Source organism: Somniosus microcephalus, chromosome 3 (assembly GCF_052327205.1).
Source record: "Somniosus microcephalus isolate GS21.2 chromosome 3, FLI_Smic_1.0, whole genome shotgun sequence".
Taxonomy (NCBI): domain Eukaryota; kingdom Metazoa; phylum Chordata; class Chondrichthyes; order Squaliformes; family Somniosidae; genus Somniosus; species Somniosus microcephalus.
In genome coordinates, this window is record NC_140989.1 from 41,151,470 (window position 1) to 41,170,001 (window position 18,532).

The window sequence follows — 18,532 nt, forward strand, 5'->3', positions numbered from 1 at the left end:
ACATCAAGAACGCACTTTTTCTTGCAAGAATGTATAAATGCATTGTTTCTTGCAGAAATATTTTGCTCTCTTTTCCTCTCCCAAAGACATTGGCCTAGAAATTCGGTGGCGCTCCACCGCCGGAAGTACCGCCCCAGAAGGAGTTGCGAGCGCCCGCCAGAAATTCAGTTTGAGCGCCCCAAACGGAAGCGCGGCGCTACTCGAGGCGCCCCGCATCCGTCTTGGGGCACTGCAACTGAAGTTCGCAGCGCAACGTGCCACAGCGCCACATGCTGCGGCACGGCGCACTGCGGTACTGCAGGCCTTCCTCCCCTTCTTAAAGGGGAGGGGCCTGTTGCAGCGTAATCTAAGATCGCGAGTGCCAGCAAAAGAGCCCGGCACCGAGGAGAAGTGCCGGGCTCTTGGGAGACAGCCGGCACAACGCGGGGGTGGGGGGGGAGGCTCAGGAGGCCGGGGACGGCTGCGCGAAGAGGTGCTGGCAGGCGGCCAGCAAAAAAAATGGCCGCCCCGCACCTCAGCGCCTCTACCGACGCAGGTAGGCCCCCCTGAACCGGTCGCAAATTGCGACCGGCGTTACAGCCGGGGGCGCTACCAAATTTCGCAATCGGGGCACTGCACACACCGATGACGTCATCGGTGGCGGCGCAGTGCTAACGGCTAGCACCGCCATTAGCGCCCCGCTAAATTTTGCGGGAGGCGTGGCCAGTGGCGCTAAACCCACTAAGTGCCCTCTTTGGGCGCTAACTGGTGGCGCATCCCACCAAATTTCTAGGCCATTGACTCCTTTCTGGGCTATGGTTCTCCAGAAGTCAATTGTCCTTTAGTGCCTCATCCAAGTGGCCATTATTCATATGTGAGCCTTGACAGTGAGCATCATCATGCTATTTTATCACAGGAGGCCATTACAGCTGAGTCTGATTCGAACCTTACCCGGCAACCACTAATGCACAGTTCCAACAGGGTTGTGCAGCGGTCCTGCTGCAGGACCATTTGATTTTGCAACTGGGCAATAGCGGGAATAAGGCCGAGAGCCTGCCGTGCACACTTGATGAACCTGACTTGGGAAACTTGGTTGGGTTCCAGTTGTGGCAGAAAGGCAGGTGAAGTCCAGAACAGTGCCATGCGGTGGGTAATCCCAGAGGAAATCTTCCAGCCCCATTGCATAATTGCATGCCAGCAAGGTGCGAACTAAGCTCTTGATCGACAGGGTGTTTTAAAGAGCATTTGATTCATTCTCACAGCCTTAGTGCTAATCTTTTAACGGCCAAAGTTTAAAAAAAAGAAAGCCACTGTTCTCAAATCCAACCCAAAATATCCACTTTTGTTGTAGCAGATTCTTGTGAGATCAATAAAATGTGGATCTCTTATAATTAGCATGGTAAAAACATTCCGTTATCATGTACGGGATTACTAATTTAACACCGTACAAATTGCATGAAGTTTATGCAAAGTCCAGACTGGCCAAGCAGCAAGCACTGGTACATTCACACATTTTCAAATGGTATGAAAGTACTGAAACACCACGGATCAATTTCATACTGCTGTCCCCAAGGCACATTTAGTATCAAAGACACACTGATGTTGCAGCCACCTATCCAAAGGTCTTAATTGGATCTTCTTAGCTTGCTGTTGGCAGTGGGAACTTTTTATTTCTCCTGACCACTTCTATCTTGGTTAATATTATGGAACCACTTCTACGCTTAGCACTTCTAGAATGTATGAGGTTGGTAGTGCACTAAAATTGTTGCCCATTTACATTTTGTGGGGTGGGAGGGGGAAGCACGGGGAGCATTGAGAACACGAGCAGTGACACACAAAGAACTGTTCAAATGTCAATTGTGACTTTACGTTCTGGCTGTGAACATTCCCGACATGAGGGAAAGTCCATATGGAATCACAGTAGGATGGATAAGGGGGAACCAGTTGATGTGGTGTATTTGGATTTTCAAAAAGCATTCGATAAGGTGCCGCACAAGAGGTTATTACACAAAATTAGGACTCATGGGATTGGGGCTAATATATTAGCATGGATTGAGGATTGGTTAATGGATAGAAAATAGAGAGTAGGAATAAACAGGACTTTTTCGAGTTGGCAGGCTGTAACTAGCGGGGTACCACATGGATCAGTGCTTGGGCCTCAGCTATTTACAATCTATATTAATGACTTAGATGACGGGACTGAGTGTGTAACGTATCCAAGTTTGTTGATGATACAAAGTTAGGTGGGAAAGTAAGCTGTGAGGAGGATGCGAAAAGGCTGCAGAGAGATATTGACAGGTTGACTGAGTGGGCAAGAACATGGCAAATGGAATACAATGTGGGGAAGTGTGAATTTAGGTGAGAGACTGGGAAATGTTTGCATTCAGAGGGACCTGGCTGTCCTTGTACATGAATCACAGAAGTTAACATCCAGGTACAGCAAGCAATTAGGAAAGCAAATGGTATGTTAGCTTTTGTTACAAAGGGATTAGAGTATAAGAGTAAAGAAGTCTTGCTACAATTATACAGGGCATTGGTGAGGCCACACCTGGAGTACTGTGTACAGTTCTGGTCTCCTTACCTAAGGAAAGACATACTTGCCTTAGAAGGAATGCCACAAAGGTTCACTAGACTGGTTTCTGGGATGAGAGGATTGCCCTATAAGGAGAGATTGAGTAGACTAGGCCTATATTCCCTCGAGTTTAGAAGAATGAGAGGTGATCTAATTGAAACATATAAAATTTTTAAGGGTCTCGACAGGGTTAATGCTGAGAAAATGTTTCCCCTGGCTGGGGAATCTAGAACCGGGGTCACAGTCTCAGAATAAGAGGTTGGCCATTTAGGACTGAGATGAGGAGAAATTTCTTCATTCAAAGGGTTGTGAATCTTTGGAATTCTCTACCCCAGAGAGCTGTGGATTCTCAGTCATTGAGTATATTTAAGACAGAGGTCGATAAATTTTTGGGAACTAAGTGATATGGGGATAGTGAGGGAAGGTGGAGTTGAGGTAGAAGATCAGCCATGATCTTATTGAATGGCGGAGCAGACTTGAAGGGCCAAATGGCCGACTCTAGCTCCTATTTCTTATGTTCTTATGATCCTATCACAGCAGTGCATTGTACCAACTGCATTACTGTGAGTCCAGCCCGCCTGCCATCACGACAAAATGGCGAAAGTGCAGCACATAGGTATGTCCTGTCCACAAAAAGCAGGACAAATCCAATCTGGCCAATTACCGCCCCATTAGTCTACTCTCAATCATCAGCAAAGTGATGGAAGGTGTCATCAACAGTGCTATCAAGCAGCACTTACTCACCAATAACCTGCTTACTGATGCCCAGTTTGGGTTCAGCCAAGACCACTCAGCTCCCAACCACATTATAGCCTTGGTCCAAACGTGGACAAAGGAGCTGTATTCCAGAGGTGAGGTGAGAGTGACTGCCCTTGACATCAAGGCAGCATTTGACCGAGTGTGGCATCAAGGAGCCCTAGTAAAACTGAAGTCAATGTGAATCGGGGGGAAAACTCTCTACTGGCTGGAGTTTTACCTAGCACAAAGGAAGATGGTTGTGGTGATTGAACGTCAATCATCACAGCTCCAGGACACCGCTGCAGGAGTTCCTCAGGGCAGTGTCCTAGGCCCAACCATCTTCAGCTGCTTCTTCAATGACCTTCCCTCCAACATAAGGTCAGAAATGGGGATGTTCGCTGATGACTGCACAGTGTTCATAGAAACATGGAAAATAGGAGCAGGAGTAGGCCATTCGGCCCCTCAAGCCTGCTCTGCCATTCAATGCGATCATGGCTGATCATCCAAATTCAGTACCCTGTCCCTGCTTTCTCCCCATATCCCTGGATCCCATTAGCCTTAAGAAATATATCTAACTCCTTCTTGAATATATTTAATGAATTGGCCTCAACTGTCTTCTGTGGTAGAGAATTCCACAGGTTCACCACTCTCTGGGTGAAGAAATTCCTCCTCATCTCTGTCCTAAATGGCTTACCCCTTATCCTTAGACTGTGACCCCTGGTTCTGGACTCCCCTGCCATCGGGAACAGCCCTCCTGCATCTAGTCTGTCTAGTCCTGTTAGAATTTTATAAGTTTCAATGAGATCCCCTCTCATTCTTCTAAACTTTAGCGAAGCTAAGCCTAATCGACCCAATCTCTCTTCATACGTCATTCCTGCCACCCCAGGTATCAGTCTGGTGAATCTTCGCTGCACTCCCTCCATGGCAAGAACATCCTTCCTCAGATAAGGCGACCAAAACTGCACACAATACTCAAGGTGTGGTCTCCCCAAGGCCCTGTACAACTGCAGCAAGACATCCTTGCTCCTCTACTCGAATCCTCTCGCTATGAAGGCCAGCATACCATTTGTCTTCTTAACCGCCTGCTGCACCTGCATGCTTACCTTAAGCGACTGGTGCACAAGGACACCAAGGTCTCGTTGCACTTCCCCTTTTCCCAATCTATTGCCGTTCAGATAATAATCTGCCTTCCTGTTTTTGCCACCAAAGTGGATAACTTCGCATTTATCCACATTATACTGCATCTGCCATGCATCTGCCCAATCGCCCAACCTGTCCAAATTGTACAGGAGTTTCTCTGCATCCTCCTCACAGCACACATGCCCACCCAGCTTTGTGCCGTCTGCAAACTTGGAAATATTACATCTAGTTCCTTCGTCTAGATCATTAATATATATTGTGAATAACTGGGGTCCTAGCACCGATCCCTGTGGTACCCCACTAGTCACTGCCTTCCACTCGGAAAAAGACCCCTTTATTCCAACTCTTTGCTTCCTGTCTGCCAACCAGTTTTCTATCCAAGTCAGTACCTTACCCCCAATCCCATGTACTTTAACTTTGCACGCTAGTCTCTTATGCGGGACCTTATCGAGAGCCTTCTGAAAGTCCAAATACACCGCTGTCAGACTTATGATTCCCCGTTTTTTCTCTACCACCTTTTTTAAATAGCGGGGTTACATTAGCTACCCTCCAATCCATGGGAACTGTTCCAGAGTCTATAGAATTTTGGAAGATGACCAGCAATGCATCTACTATTTCTAGGGCCACTTCCTTAAGTACCCGAGGCCTTCAATCCCATCAATTTCCCAAACACCATTTCTCTACAAATACTGATTTCATTCAGTTCCTCCCTCTCATTAGACCCTATGTTCCCCGACATCACTGGGAGTTTATTTGTGTCCTCCTTTATGAAGACAGAACCAAAGTATGTATTTAATTGGTCTTCCATTTCTTTGTTCCCCATTATAAATTCCCCTGATTCTGACTGCAAGGGACCTACGCTTGATTTTACTAATCTTTTTTCTTTACATATCTATAGAAGCTTTTACAGTCAGTTTTTATGTTTACTGCAAGCTTACCGTCATACTCTAATTTCCCCCTCTTAATTAATCCCTTTGTCCTCCTTTGCTGAATCCTAAACTGCTCCCAATCGTCAGGTTTGCTGCTTTTTCTGGCCAATTTTTATGTTCTCTCCTTGGATCTTATGCTATCCCTAATTTCCCTTGTTAGCCAATGTTGAGTCACATTTTTTGTTTTATTTTTATGCCAAACATGGATGAAGAAATTCTGTAGTTCACCCATGCAATCTTTAAATGTTTGCCATTGCCTATTCACCGTCAACCCTTTAAGTAACATTCCCCAATCCATCCTAGCCAACTCGCGCCTCATACCAATATTTTTTAATTTACCTCCTAACTCTCTTTATTTAAATTCAGTATTTAAATTCAGTACCCAAGTCTCTGAATCAATTACTTCACTCTCTATCTTAATGAAGAATTCTATCATATTATGATCGCTCCTCTCCAAGGGGCTTCGCACAACAACATTGCTAATTAATCCTTTCTCATTGCATAATACCCAGTCTAATTTGGCCTGATCTCTATTTGGTTCCTCGACATATTGGTCCAGGAAACCATCCCGTATACACTCTAGGAATTCCTCTTCCACAGTATTGTTACTAATTTGGTTAGACCAATCTATATGTAGATGAAAGTTACCCATGATAACTGCTGTGCCCTTAATGCATGCATCTCTAATTTCCCGTTTAATGCCATCCCCAACCTCAGCATTACTGTTTGGGGGTCTGTATACAACTCCCACCAGCGTTTTCTGCCCCTTGGTATTTCTCAGCTCTACCCATACAGATTCCACATCATCAGAGCTAATATCCTTCCGTACTATTGTGTTAATCTCTTTAACCAGCAATGCTACTCCACCGCTTTTTCCTTTTTTGCCTGTCCTTCCTGAATATTGAATACCCCTGGATGTTGAATTCCCAGCCTTGGTCATCCTGGAGCCATGTTTCCGCAATCCCAATTATATCATATCCGTTTACACCTATTTGCGCAGCTAATTCATCCACCTTATTACGAATGCTCCTCACATTAAGACACACAGGCCTAGAAATTCAGTTGGTAGCGCCAGCCGCTAGCGCCTTAAGAGAGCGCTAAGTGGGGCGTGAGGCGGCTAGCGCCCGGGCGCGGCGCGATCTGCGCCTCTCGCGAACTTGAGTGAAGATTTAGCGGTGGCGCAAAACCACAACACCCGCTCAGCTGCGCGTGCAGATCCTGACGTCATTTCATGGTGCAATGCCCTTGGTGCGCCCCGAACTGGAACTTCAGTGGCGCCCCCCTTCTTTCCGCCTGGCGCTCCCAGCGACTGGTTGAGTGGAACGGTTCCCAGTTGCTGTGGGGCTGGGGGGGCGCTATTTAAAGGGGGCTCTTCCTGCTTTCTTTGTGGTAGCCATTTTGGACCACTCCTTCTGTGTGAGAGAGAGAGAGATTTGCAGAGAGACAAAGGGAGAGAGCTTTCTGCTTTGACTCAGTGCTCGCACAGGTACTTCTGGCTTCAGCCCAGAGCTTTGTAGTTGGATTGATTTTTCAGTGCCATAGCCTTGAGTGGCCATATATAATAGGGGCTGCAATGGGTGGAAACGTTGGGTTTCTCCATTGTATTGAGAGGGCTCAGAGACGCCAAGAGAGAGTGCCAATCATGGCCAGACGGAGGAGGGCCAACAGGCGTCGGCACAGGAGGCCTTACCCTCCCAGGGTATACCGCCAGCACTTCTCCTACCTCAACATGTCTGAGGAGCAGTGCATTTGGAGGCTTCGATTCAGAAGGGAGGTGGTCACTCTGATCTGCCACCTGCTTCAGAGAGATCTGCAGCCTCAGCTGAGGAGCAGGATGTCGGTGGCAGTGAAGGTGACAGTGGCTCTCAACTTCTATGCCACCGGCTTCTTCCAATCCGCTACTGGGGACATTGCCAATGTCTCCCAGTTCGCGGTGCATTGCTGCATCCGCCAGGTCATGAATGCCCTCTTCAAAAGGAGACGTCAGTACATTTCCTTCCCCATGACCCTGGACAAGCAGCAAGAGCGTGCAATGGGATTTGCAAGAATAGCGGGCTTCCCCATGGTCCAGCGCGCCATTAACTGCACGCATGTGGCTTTGTGGGCGCCTCTAGAGAATGCCGAGGATTACCGCAACCGGAAGGGGTTCCATTCGTTGAACGTGCAGTTGGTGTGTGACCACAGGCAGCTGATACTAGCTGTCAATGCCCGCTTTCCAGGCAGCAGCCACGACGCCCTCATCCTGCGCCAGACTTCTGTGGCAGACATTTTCGAAGCCCTGGCTCACCCAGGAGGCTGGCTTCTCGGGGACAAGGGCTATCCTTTGTGCACCTGGCTGATGATCCCGCTCCGTGCGCCCACCACCCCGCTGAAGAGCGATACAATGACAGCCATCAAGCGACCAGGAACATCATTGAGCACACAATCGGCGTGCTAAAGCAACGGTTCCGCTGTCTGGACCATTCCGGGGGAGCCCTACAGTACTTGCCTGAGCGAGTCTCCCATTTCGTTGTAGTGTGCTGCATACTGCACAACCTGGCTATCCTCAGGACTCAGCCACTGCCAGCAGACATTGGAGGACCACCAGAGGAGGGGGAGGAGGAGGAGCACCAAGACGGGAGGGAGGCACAAAGTGCAAGGGCCGTCCGTCAGCGGCTTATTGCAAGTCGGTTCTAGGCCCCCTTTCAGGGAATGGCTTGTGACATTGAAAGAACATGAATGGACCTGCTCCGCAAACCCTGAGCCAGTCAAGGCAACAAATAGTTCAAAGTGCAAACATGCACAATCTGAATAAAGACAATTATTTATTTAACAAACTCTGTGCCCTTCCCGCATGACAAACAAATACAGAGAAACCCCCCAAAAAACAGTCAGACACATAACTGGCTCTCGCAACCTGGAGACAATGAACAAAAGAGTTAAACAAAAATGACCATGATCCTCGGCCTTCACCAAAAAAAAAAAACATTTTGCCACACCTCCTACTTTTTGGCCTGCGAGGGTGATCTGCCTTGCTTGCGAGATTGGCCCCTTCCTGCCCTGCAGCTCCTCCGCAATGGGACCCCAGTGGCTGCAGCAAGGCTGGGGGAAGGCTGCTGAGGGTCAGATAGTGAGTTGGCAGATGCCCTTGGGGGACGGCCTGGACCAGCTCTGGGCCTGGAGGGCCCGGCTGCTGACTGCTCCAACTCTGCTTGGGCGGCAGCAGTCTGTCCTACGGGTGGTGGCAGCTGCAGTGGAGGAGTGACAGTGTTGGCAGCAGGAATGCTGCCATCCTGACAGAGCACAGGCACTCCCTGGTCGGACGAGACACTGGCACTCACACGGGGCAGCACTGAAGCATGCGCAGCAATCTGCTGAAGCACAGACTGCTGGCCTGCTGTGGCATGCCGAGGGCCCCGGCAAATCCTGGCCGATCCAGCGAGGGTGGCAGCAGTTAGTGCTCGTGTGGCCCTGATCTGTGTCTGCATCAGACCAGCCAGTGATTGCATGGCACGACTAAGCACTTGTCTGGAAGCCGCGTGTGCTGCACCGAAGTCCTGCAAACTCCTTGCCTGTGCTGCACCGACGTCCTGCAGACTCCTTGCCTGTGCTGCCCCGAAGTCCTGCAGACTTCTTGCCTGTGCTGCCCCGAATTCCTGTACACCCCTTGCCAGTGACTCTATGGAGTCAGGCATCCTTGCCACTGCAGCCATGAGCTCAGTGTGCCTGCGCTCCGCCTGGGCGCCCATTTCACCAAGGAGCCGCACCTCCTCTGCGCTCAATGTAGCAGGACTGGAGGCCACACTCTCCCTCCGGGGAGAAGGCCGCTGAGCTTCCCTACCCCCCCGCGTTGCTGCAGCCCGCTGGGCCCCGGAGCTTCACCCTCCTCAGACCCTTCCCCCCCTGCTCCCCTCCAGGGAAGACGTGTCCCCATCATGGCCATGAGCTGCCTCGGCTGAGGGTGGCACTGATGTTCCGGCTTCCTCTTCCTCCTCCTCGCCTTCCGATTCACTCACAGTGCCAGCTTGAGGGCCCGCCTCCTCACCTGGCGAATCAGCATCTGAAAGCAGGGAGGTACAAGAGTTGCTTTAGTGTGAGGACAGGGCGGCAGCGAGGGAGGCATGAGTGCTGCAATGCCCTGCATTGGTTCGATAGTGGCAAAGGATGCTGGTGTGAGGCACAAGCGGAAAGAGAGAGGTCAAAAAGTTGATGACCTTACCATTGCTGTCCAGAACGGGGTCGGCATCTCCAGTGGCGACGGGGCCAATCAGCCAGCCTGCCATAATCCGTTACACTCGCTGCTCCAGATCGCTGAGGTCTTTAAGTTCAGGACGGCCTCCCCCGGTCCGTTGCTGCTGCCTCCTATTGTGGGCCAGCTTGCCCTGCAAGAGAAAGGACGGGCTCTGAGTACAGTGTGAAGCCCTGATCTTGGCTGCACTGCCTCCCATGGTGGAATAGCCCTGACAGTGTGAAGCCCTGATCTTGGCTGCACTGCCTCCCATGTTGGAATAGCCCTGACAGTGTGAAGCCCTGATCTTGGCTGCACTGCCTCCCATGGTGGAATAGACCTGACAGTCTGAAGCCCTGATCTTGGCTGCACTGCCGCCCATGGTCGAATAGCCCTGTCAGTGTGTAAAGTGGTGAATGTGCATGTGATTTTCATGAGAGTCCCATAGGTGTTGGATGTGGGCTGGGCATTGGGGCTTTCAGGACCCTTTGGCCATAAAGTGAGGTGCACATGCAGGGATGAAGAGGATACTGGAAAGGGTACTCACCCTGACAACCCGAGTGAGGTCGTTGAACTTCTTCCTGCATTGCGTTGGGGTCCTAGGGACCATGCTGCTGGAGGTCACTCTGTGTGCCACCACCCTCCAAGCTTTTCTATATTTGTTGGGCAGCGGCCTCTTGCCACTGTCAGGAAAGAGGATAGGTCGCCTGCGCTCCACTGCGCCAACCAGAACCTTCAGGGCCCCCTCACTGAAGCGCTGCGCTCGCTCCCTGGCCTTCTCCATGGCTGTAGGCATAACGATGTCGCAGCAGGCCTGTCCAGGCCTAGAATCAGGGCTCCAATGTGCACGGCATCGCTGCAAGCCAAATTGACCCTCCCCCTTTAAGAGGTCACCGGCGCCAGCGTGTCTGCCTGAAATCACTAACTGGCCGCACCTGCGCTGCGCCGGCCCTCGGTGGTAGCGCCTAGGCTCGCCGGATTAGCGCCTTAGGATAGTCATGCACCGCCTGCTTTAGCGCAGCAACAAACTTTTGGGGCGATGCAACTCAATTTCGGTGAAGGTGGCGCTAACTTGCGCTGGGCGCTAAATTTAGCGCATGCTCGACTGTAGCGCCCCAAACGTGGCGATACTGAATTTCTAGGCCAAAGCCTTCAGGCTTGTTTTTTTAACACTCTTAGACATTTTAGAATTATTGTTTAGTGCGGCCATGTTTGATTTACACCCTTGATTTCTCTGACTTCCACTTTTGCTTTTCTCCTTCCTGTCCTTTGCTTCTATCCTTGCTTCCCTTTCCTCTATCTCCCTGCACAGGTTCCCAACCCCCTGCCATTTTAGTTTAAACCCTCCCCAACAGCACTAGCAAACACTCCCCTTAAGACATCAGTCCCAGTCCTGCCCAGGTGCAAACCGTCCAGTTTGCACTGGTCCCACCTCCCCCAGAACCGGTTCCAATGTCCCAGAAATTTGAATCCCTCCCCCTTGCGCCATCCTTCTAGCCACGTATTCATCTGAAATATCCTTTTATTTCTACTCTGACTAGCACGTGGCACTGGTAGCAATCCTGAGATTACTACCTTTTGAGGTCCTATTTTTTAATTTACCTCCTAACTCTCTATATTCAGCTTTTAGGACCTCATCCCGTTTTTTATCGAAATCGTTGGTACCTATATGCACCACGACAACTGGCTGTTCACCCTCCCCCTCCAGAATGCCCTGCAACCGCTCCGAGACATCCTTGACCCTTGCACCAGTGAGGCAACATACCATCCTGGAGTCTCGTTTGCGGCCGCAGAAACGCCTATCTAGTCCCCTTACAATACAATCCCCTATCACTATAGCTCTCTCACTCTTTTTCCTCCCGTCCTGTGCAGCAGAACCACCCATGGTGCCAGGAAGTTGGTTGCTGCTGCCTTCCCCCGATAAGCCATCCTTCCCAACAATATCTAAAACGGTATATCTGTTTGAGAGGGGGATGGCCAAAGGGGTCCCCTGCACTACCTGCCTGCGCCTATGACTCTGCGTGGCGATCACCCATTCCCTTCCTGCCTGTGCAGCCTTTACCTGCGGTGTGACCAACTGATTAAACATGATATCCACGACATCCTCAGCATCACGAATGCTCCAGTATGTATCCATTCGCAGCTTCAGCGCCGTAATGCGGTCTGCCAGTAGCTGCAGCTGGATACACTTCCTGCACACATGGTCGTCAGGGACACTTGTCCCTGATTTCCCACATAGTGCAGGCCGAACTTTGCTGCCATGACTTACCCTTTAATTAATTTAAATTAAATCAATACCACCAATTATACTACAATTAAATGATATACTCAAGGGCCCTTGTTTCCTAGCACTCCCTGCTACACAACAGAGACCTTAGAAACGATAACCACAAAATTAAGACCTTCTAAACTTTATAAACTATGGCCTAGAAATTCATTATAGCCACTTTTGGGGTGGTAAAGTCGGGCGGCCGCTAAAGTTTGCGCCCGGCGCAAATTCGAGGCCACTTCGCCGATATTCATTAGCTTCGCCCTAAGAGTTTGCTCGAGCGCTAAAACTGGCGATGCACGGCTCTCTTTAGGCGCTAAGCCGGCGGCCCGGGCGCTAACACCGGAAGTTGGGCGCAGGGCAGGTGCGGCGAGCTGCTGATTGACGGCAGACACTCTGGCTCCGGTGAGCTCTTAAAGGGGGAGGGTGGATTTGTTTTTTTGAACGGAGGGCTTCTCTCCATCAGTTTGTTATGTGGTACCGGCACACCAATCTCCTCCTCCTCCTCCTCCCTCCTCCTCCTCATCCTCATCATCATCACCACCATCATCATCACCACCATCATCCATCATCCATCCATCCATCCATCCATCATCATCATCATATTTGTCTCTCACAAAGTGTTGCAAAACGGCTGCCTTTTCTACTGCAGGAGTGCCCTTTAATTTGCGCCCGCCTCGGCTGTGTACCGTTCCACTTCACAGTCGTCCGGGCCGCCAGGCGCACAATGGGGCGGCGCGAGTGAAGTTCCGGGCGCACAAAGGGCGTTGCACGACGAAATGACGTCATGATCTGCGCGCGCGCAAAGACTTTGCGCCGGCGCTAAATGTCTACTGAAGTTGGGGCGAGGCGCAGATCGCGCTGTGCCCGGGCGCTAAGCGCCTAGCGCTCGAGATCTGCTCCTCCTAAGGCGTTAACGGCTGGCGCAGCCAACTGAATTTCTAGGCCTTTGAACCTTAACTGTCAAACTATAGAGTAGCATAAATACTCACCCAATCAGCTACTTCCTCCTGCCTGCATCACGTTTTGAATCGTGATGTGGCTCTGGAACGCCGCCGCCGGTCTGTGAGATTGGTAAGCCTCTGTAAAAAAAGCCTGCGAAAGTGAGTTTAAATACTCACTGAAACTCTGCTCTCACCGGTCCCGACAATGGCCTCTGTAAAAAAGCCCGCGAAAATGAATTTAAATATGCACTGAAACTCCGCTCTCACCGCTCCCGACAATGGTCTGTGGAAAAAAAAAAGTCCCATTCACAACTCCTCAGATAATGAAGCAGTCCATGCCCGCATGCAACAAGACCTGGACGACGTTCAGGCTTGGGCTGATAAGTGGCAGGTAACATTTGGCCGCACAAATGCCAGGCAATGACTATCTTCAACAAGCGAGAGTCTAACCACCTTCCCTTGCCATTCAATGGCATTACCATCGCCGAATCCCCCACCATCAACATCCTGGGGGTCACCATTGGCCAGAAACTTAACTGGACCAGCCACAGAAATACTATGGCAACAAGAGCAGGTCAGAGGCTGGGTATTCTGCGGCGAGTGTCTCACCTCCTGACTCCCCAAAGCCTTTCTATCATCTACAAGGCACAAGTAAGGAGTGTGATGGAATACCGTCCACTTGCCTGGATGAGTGCAGCTCCAACAACACTCAAGAAGCTTGACACCATCCAGGACAAAGCAGCCCGCTTGATTGGCACCCCATCCACCACCTTAAACATTCACTCCCTCCACCACCGGCGTACCGTGGCTGCAGTGTGTACCATCTACAAGATGCACTGCAGCAACTCGCCAAGGCTTTTTCGGCAGCACCTCCCAAACCCGCGATCTCTTCCACCTAGAAGGACAAGGGCAGCAAGCGCATGGGAACACCACCACCTCCAAGTTCTCCTCCAAGTCACACACCATCCTGACTTAGAAGTATATTGCCGATCCTTCATCATCACTGGTTCAAAATCCTGGAACTCCCTCCCTAACAGCACTTTGGGAGTACCTTCACTACACGGACTGCAGCGGCTCAAGAAGGCAGCTCACCACCACCTTCTCCAGGGCAGTTAGGGATGGGAAGTAAATGCTGGCCTTGCCAGTGACACCCACATCCCATAAACAAATTAAAAAAATATATAGTGGCAGCAGCTGTTTAAGTTTATTGCCCGGCTACATGGGAAAAACACCTCTTGGAGTCTTCGTGCTGCTGATGGCACTAGCAGTGCCCGTTTAACTCTGGAGCTGCCTCTGCCTGCAATGCTGTAATATAGATGCTGTATTAAATCATTTCTACCACACCAGTGTGCTTCATAGGGAATTCTTGTGAGCAATGCTTACATGCTAGCCCTTTATTCGTCAGAGAGGCTTAAGGAGTGGCACCCAGTGATATGCCTATTTTGATCTATGGAGTTAAAAAGAGAATATAGACCAGCGCTAAAATCGGATAAAAGTTTATGGTTACTGGGCCTTGAAATTAGGTTTGAGAAGCCAGCCCCAAATTGAACATTGATGCCTCACCAGAGCACATTTTGCTCAGACTGACATTTTTTTTACACTGAATGGCAATAAGTGTCAGCTTTTGCACATTATAAAAGCTGTTTTCTACAAATGAGTTTGGGCTGTCAAAGTGACACTGCCTGATGATGATTCAGGTTGAGCACTTGGTTGTAGCTTGTGATTTTGACTTAAACATTTACTTTAGGGGAACCAATATTTTGCAATAGGAAGGTATTTCTCTACTGCATGGCATCTATTTTTGCAGCCACCCATTTGACAACAGGCTATCTCGGTGGGCTATGCTTAACCGCGACTCAACAGGCTATCCTTAACCGCGACTCTGTCTTCGACGTGAGTGTCCACAACTCCATCCCGCAGCATGCTACCCGCCACCATCTCAGCACAACCCCAGCCCGGCATGAAGTTGAAAAGGCCATCCGACAACTGAAGAACAACAAGGACTCCGGAGCAGATGGAATCCCTGCCGAGGCACTAAAGCATGGTGGAGAAGCACTACTGGCGCGAATTCATGAACTAATTTCTTTTATCTGGAAGGAGGAGAGCATGCCAGGGGATCTCAGAGACGCCGTAATTGTGACCATCTTCAAGAAAGGTGACAAGTCCGATTGCGGTAATTACAGAGGAGTTTCCCTGCTGTCTGCCACAGGGAAAGTCATCGCAAGAATCCTCCTCAATCGCCTCCTCCCAGTGGCCGAAGAGCTCCTCCCAGAGTCGCAATGCCGATTCCGCCCACTAAGGGGCACAATGGACATGATCTTCACTGCATGTCAATTACAAGAGAAATGCAGGGAACAGCACCAACCACTGTACATGGCCTTCTTTGATCTCACAAAGGCCTTCGACACTGTCAACCGTGAGGGATTATGGAGTGTCCTCCTCAAATTCGGCTGCCCTCAAAAGTTTGTCACCATCCTCCGCCTGCTTCACGACGACATGCAAGCTGTGATCCTGACCAACGGTTCCACCACAGACCCAATTCACGTACGAACCGGAGTCAAACAAGGCTGTGTCATCGCACCAACGCTCTTCTCGATCTTCCTTGCTGCAATGCTCCATCTCACCCTCAGTAAGCTCCCCACTGGAGTGGAGCTAATTTACAGAACAAACGGGAAACTGTTCCACCTTCGTCGCCTCCAGTCCAGATCCCATCCTCTGTCGTCGAATTACAGTATGCAGACGACGCTTGCGTCTGCGCTCACTCGGAGGTCGAACTCCAAACCATCGTCAACACCTTCACCGACGCGTACAAGAGCACGGGCCTTACACTAAACATCCGTAAGACAAAGGTCCTCTACCAAGCTGCCCCCGCCACACAGTACTGCCCCCCGATTATCAAAATCCACAACAAGGCCTTGGAAAACGTGGACCACTTTCCATATCTCGGGAGCTTACTGTCAACTTGGCACTAAGCTCATGGTCTACAGAGCAGCAGTGATTCCTACCCTGCTGTATGCCTCAGAGACATGGACCATGTACAGCAGGCACCTCAAAGCACTGGAGAGGTACCACCAACGCTGCCTCCGCAAGATCCTGCAAATCCATTGGCAGAATAGGCGCACCAACGTCAGTGTTCTTGCTCAGGCCAACAGCCCCAGCATCGAAGCTTTGACCACGCTCAATCAGCTCCGCTGGACGGGTCACATTGTCTGCATGCCCGATACGAGACTCCCAAAACAAGCGCTCTTCTCGGAGCTCCGGCACGGCAAGAGAGCCCCAGTTGGCAGAGGAAACGCTTCAAGGACACCCTCAAAGCCTCCTTGAAAAAGTGTAACATCCCCATCGACAACTGGGAATCCCTGGCTCAAGACCGCACAAAGTGGAGGAGAAGCATCCGGGAACGCGCCGAACACCTCAAGTCTCTTCGCCGGGAGCAAGTGGAAGCCAAGCGCAATCAGCGGAAGGAGCGCACGTCAACCCAAGCACCCCACCCTCCTGACCCCAACCACCGTCTGCCCCACCTGTGACAGAGACTGTAGGTCCCACATTGGACTCATCAATCACCTGCGAACTCATTTTTAATGTGGAAGCAAGTCATCCTCGGTTCCGAGGGACTGCCTAAGAAGAAGACGATCTCGGTGCGGGGGGGGTGCCTACGCTGCAGAATAATAATTTTAGGAATTCTTGATAGCCGAACTGTGTGATGGGTGGGAGGGTATGCTGTGAGGAGGATGTCGTGAAACTCCAGTATGATTTGGACAGGTTGGGTGATTGGGCAGAAACATGGCAAATGCACTGTAATGTGGATAAATGTGAGGTTATCCACTTTGGTGGCAAAAACAGGAAGGCAGATTATTATTTGAATGGCAGTAGATTGGGAGAAGGGGAAGTGGAAAGAGACCTGGGTGTTCTTGTGCACCAGTCGCTGAAGGTAAGCATGCAGGTGCAGCAGGCGGTTAAGAAGGCAAATGGTATGTTGACCTTCGTAGCAAGAGGGTTCGAGTACAGGAACAAGGATTTCTTGCTACAGTTGTACAGGGCCTTGGTGAGACCGCACCTTGAGTATTGTGTGCAGTTTTGGTCACCTTATCTGAGGAAGGATGTTCTTGCCATGGAAGGAGTGCAGCGAAGATTCACCAGGCTGATACCTGGGATGGCAGGAATGACGTATGAGGAGAGATTGTGTCGATTGGGCTTGTACTCACTGGAGATAAGAAGATTGAAAGGGGATCTCATCGAAACCTGTAAAATTCTGTCAGGCCTGGACAGACTAGATGCAGGAATGATGTTCCCGATGGCGGGGGAGTCCAGAACCAGGGGTCACAGTCTAAAGATAAGGGGTAAGCCATTTAGGACTGAAATGAGGAGGAATTTCTTCACCCAGAGAGTGGTGAACCTGTGGAATTCTCTGCCACAGAAGGCAGTGGAGGCCAATTCATTAAATATATTCAAGAAGGAGTTGGATATATTTCTTAAGGCTAAAGGGATCAAGGGATATGGGGAGAAGGCAGGGACAGGGTACTGAATTTGGATGATCAGCCATGATCTCATTGAATGGCGGAGCAGGCTCGAGGGGCCGAATGGCCTGCTCCTGCTCCTATCTTCTATGTTTCTATGAGATGCTGTCATACTTAAAGAGGAGAACGTTGCTGCCCTAGAAAATGGTCAGGTGTGGAAACCTCAGCAGCAGTGCTGCCATGTTTACTGATGGCAACATTTTAGTCAACAGCAGTTGCTCAGTCTGCCATTGTGATGAAATATATGTCTTCATCAGCCCCTGTGTTTTACCTGCATTGTATTGTGTGTACCGCCCCCTTTTCCCCTATTGTGTGTATTGGCTCCGCCCCTGTCTTTTGTCATATAAAGGTCTCAAGAGCTGTATGAGTCATTCTGCCAGACGAATCCGATGTGGAATGACGTGCAATGTTCTTAGCGATTAAAAGCCTTCAGTTGAATCCTTTAATTTCTTGTCCTTGAGTTATTGATGGCACATCAGCCATAACTTGAACTTTTGCACAAAGTAGTTGTTACAGTTTTGGGCATTCTTCCCCGTACTTTTACCTCATGCTCACAATAGGAAAGGCAGTTTCCATAGAGTAGATAAAGACCTCTATAAACCGAAACCTGCAACCTTATGCATCTCATGAGTGAGATGGAACTAGCAATTATTCCTACTATTGTATACTGTACCAGTGATCATGTGGAAATGCCCATCATATTTTCCTATCTACTCTGAAACATAGAAAGATAGAAAAATAGGAGCAGGAGTAGGCTATGTGGCCCTTCGAGCCTGCTCCGCCATTCAATACGATCATGGCTGCTCCTCTATCTCAATACCATATTCCCGTTCTCTCCCCATACCCCTTGACGCCATTTGCGTTTAGAAATCTATCTATCTCCTTCTTAAATATATTGGCCCAGAAATTCGGGTCGGGGGCTTCCCGCGGGTGCAAACCCCCGACCTGCACTTACCTAGCGCGCCGGCCGTTGAGCTGTGGGCCCACGTGGGATTCCAATCCTGGGCCTCCTCCAACTGCCGGCACGCAGTGCTTGCGTATCCCAGGGGCGCAGTTAGTTCGATGCGTCCCCTGGGATCACGTGGGCCATGGAGAGCCAATGGTAGCAGGGAATGCGTCATTCATAAGTTTGACAGGAAGACCTGTCAACTTATAAATACTATAAGCCCCAAAACATCACTAAATCTTCAAATAAATTTTAAAATACCATCACATTTTTAAAATAAACTATAAATTA

The 18,532-nt window shown here is 50.1% G+C and overlaps 1 protein-coding gene across 1 annotated transcript in view; it reads left to right on the forward strand.

The window, feature by feature from the left end:
* Window positions 1-18,532, forward strand: part of ryr2a (ryanodine receptor 2a (cardiac)) — a 957,985-nt gene that overhangs the window by 295,013 nt on the left and 644,440 nt on the right. The gene's annotated exons all lie outside the window — the stretch shown is intronic.